The sequence below is a fragment of the Triticum aestivum genome, chromosome 2A, assembly GCF_018294505.1.
Source record: "Triticum aestivum cultivar Chinese Spring chromosome 2A, IWGSC CS RefSeq v2.1, whole genome shotgun sequence".
Classification (NCBI taxonomy): Eukaryota; Viridiplantae; Streptophyta; class Magnoliopsida; order Poales; family Poaceae; genus Triticum; species Triticum aestivum.
The window spans coordinates 166,620,609-166,624,356 of NC_057797.1; positions in this window are offsets into that span (position 1 = coordinate 166,620,609).

The window sequence follows — 3,748 nt, forward strand, 5'->3', positions numbered from 1 at the left end:
AGGAGAGGAGGCGGGGCCCGGGGCGGATTTATAGGAGGGGAGGGGAGGCGCGAAGCTTGGAGGAGGGGGCAGCGCAAGGCGGCGGCGGGGCGTGTCCCGGTCGGACACGGGGCGTGGCGGCGGCGGTTGCCGTGCGGGAGGCGGAGACTTGCCCGAGCTCAGGGACGAGCGGGATGGGCCACGGCCTGCTGGGCCGGCTGGCCTGGCGCGGAGAGAGAGAGAGAGAGCAGTGCTGGGCTTCGGCCTGGCACTGTTCGAAGAGTTTTTTTTAAAACACAGACAAATGAAAATCAAACAAAAGCAAATAAAATATTATATAGGCATATTATATATCAAAATTTTCAGAAAAAAATTTCCTACGGCTTGAACATTTTTATAGCATTAAATAAAATATACACAAATTCTAATAATTCAAAGAGTGCTACTAGTCTATTAAAATCCAACAAAAATCATTTTTAAAATACCAAAATGATTTCAAATTTATTTCTCTCCAATTTTCTGTTGTAGGGAATCATGTTACCCTAATTTCCATATATTTTATTTTTGGAGAAAAATAATTTGAATAAAACTCAAATAAATCCAAATTGGAAATTAATTCCAAAAAGGACTTGAAATTGATCCTTTGAAACACCCAACTCATTTTTCATAATTTGAAGAAGTCATTTTATCTTCTCTCGTGAAAATCATTGAGTTGCTTAAAGTTTCAGAATTGAAAAATATTATCAAATGAAATTCAAATATTTTCAACAACCCTTTTCATTTAATTTAAATGGAAGAAGTCATGTCATCTTCTCTCTAGGGCTTTGGGTTGAAAAGAATTTGAAAATCACGGAGATCAGAAAGCAAATATGAAAGTTTGGGAAAGTCCTTTTATTCCCTCTCATTTAACTTTCAAAAAGTTTCGAATTCACTCACTTTCAGACAATCGATCAAACAATCAATCAATCAATCTATTTATTATAACATTTCAAAATTTAGAATTTTGGGATGTTACAATACATCTCATCAAAATATCGAACGAATACCAAATTCACATGACTACTTATAGCAAGACTTCTCCCATGTCCTCAGGAACAAACGTAACTACTCACAAATCATATTCATGTTCATAATCAGAGGGGTATTAATATGCATAAAGGATCTGAACATATGATCTTCCACCAAATAAACCAACTAGCATCAACTACAAGGAGTAATCAACACTACTAGCAACCCACAGGTACCATTCTGAGGTTTTGGGACAAAGATTGGATACAAAAGATGAACTAGGGTTTGAGATGAGATGGTGCTGGTGAAGATGTTAATGGAGATTGACCCCCTCCCGATGAGAGGATCGATGATGATGACGGTGGTGATGATTTCCCCCTCCCGGAGGGATGTTTCCCCGGCAGAACAGCTCCGCCGGAGCCCTAGATTGGTTCTGCCAAGGTTCCGCCTCATGGCGGCGGAGTTTCGTCCCATAAGCTTGCTTATGATTTTTTTTCCAGGGTAAAAGACTTCATATATCAGAAGATGGGCACTTGAGGCCTGCTAGGGGGCCCATGAGGCAGGGGGCGCGCCCAGGGGGGTAGGGCGCGCCCCACCCTCGTGGATGGTAGGTGGGCCCCCTCTGGTACTTCCTTCTTCCAATATTTTATATATATTCTAAAGCGTGCTCCCGTGAAGTTTCAGGACTTTTGGAGTTGTGCAGAATAGGTCTCCAATATTTGCTCCTTTTCTAGCCCAGAATTTCAGCTGCCGGCATTCTCCCTCTTCATGCAAGCCTTGTAAAATAAGATAGAATAGACATAAGTATTGTGACATAATGTGTAATAACATCTCATAATGCAATAAATATCAATATAAAAGCATGATGCAAAATGGACGTATCAATGACCTTAGGGCATCTCTAACTGTGGCCCGTAAATTCCCTCTCGCATATGTCCACAAATAGGAGGACCAGTCCGTGGACACGGATGCGGGAGGCCGCCATACAACGCTATCCGCATACATTTCAAACGCCTTTTCAACAAACCGGAAGAATTTCATGCAAACATAACAGATTTCATAAACCGGGCAATATTCATTACATTTTGGACATATGTTAACTAAAATAGGTAAAACTATGTGCACGTCCGGCCGTGCGGAGCTCCATTCCCACGACACGGACACACTACACTACTATGGCTGGCCGCGGCGGATCTCTTTGTCTTCCCCATGTCCGGCAGTTGGAATGCCGTGAGCCCGGGAGGTATATGCTTCAGTGCAAAGGGTGCTCGTTTCCTCATGTTCGGCAACTGCAGTCATCGGAGCGGAACCCCCGCGGTGTGCTTCAGCCAGAGAGGAAGGGGAAGACGGTGGCCTGCGACCAGGCAAGACACCGGCTGTGTACAATGGTGTCGCCTCAACGGTGGCCTTCATGGGACCCAAGCAGCAGCGGCCTCCCGTGTTCTACTTCTCCTTGATGATGTGGCAGAACGCGGACGTGTTGGACGCCGTGTCGCCGACCTCCGCCGGCAGGGTGCGGTCACGGACACATTGACAGCGGACGGCGCGGTCCCAGGCACCGAAGGGGCAGTGCGACACGGTGTTGTCCACAGCAGCCACGATGGCCTTGCCGCTGTGGTCCACAACATGCTGGCCTGAAGCAACAAGCCACTCCTCGATGAACTAGGTTGGAGCAGCGAGTTGTTCAACGACGCGCCGGCTTGGAGCTTCTACCTCCACAAGCTGGCCCCCGCCGCCTATACCGTCAATGGAGGCGGAGCAGAGAGTTGCATGGCTCGTATCCGGCGGGCTCAACGGGCCACCTAGCCAGCTTGTATGCCAGAGAACTTGGCTTCCTGCTCATCGGATGCCATGGAGCTTGTGGAGAAGATGGTGTGCAAGGAGGAGATGAGAGCGGATTGTGGTGCGATTTTTGCCCAGCGTCTGGCATCATTTAAATAGTGGGGGGCGCTGCTGGAGCCAACCGGCATTGTGTTTAATGATGGGCGGCTCGTGAACGGAAGTGTGGCTGGAGCCTCGGCTGATGCGCCACTCTCAATGCCGGCAGTGAGAGGTCGCGTCCGTCTGCACCGGCCCCACGTCCAGTCAAATCGCGGGCATCAATGCACGCCGCTGCATGCTCTGGGCTGGCATGAATGCGGCGCGGCACATGGGATGGAAAGCGCGGGAGGGGTGGGTGGGCCAGGGCGATCAGACGCGGGCATGTCAACGGTCTGGACGCCCCGTAATGCCCCCCATGTTTGTTTTTGGTTTGCGAGAGAAAAGTGTGTCTAGATTGCCTTCAGGCCGATACAGGTCCTCATTGAATGAATTCCGTGGTTCAGACGTTGTAGACGGTTTGAGGGTCGAAGATGCCCTTATCCGCGTGAGCCTTTGATCCAAGTGTCACGAGGCCTCGTGTTCGAATCCTGTACCACACTATTTAATGTTTCCTTCCTCTCCTTCACTGAGAGGTGGGTCCTATACGTAAAGAGAGCTATTTTATGTTTATATATATATATATATATATATATATATATATATATATATATGAAAATGGTTGTGTACTCCTGGGAGTACGTACTCTCGCTCCTCATATACCACATAGATGAATCTTTTATAGCTTATTATTATTTTTAATATACTTCATTAATAATTACTAGATACCCTAAAATGGATTTCATGAAAAAAAATTATGTGTGCCTCATATTTTCAAAGGTTTACGTATATATTGATTTGTTTGTACGTGAAAAAGGTATATTGCAAAAAGTAGGTCCTAAAT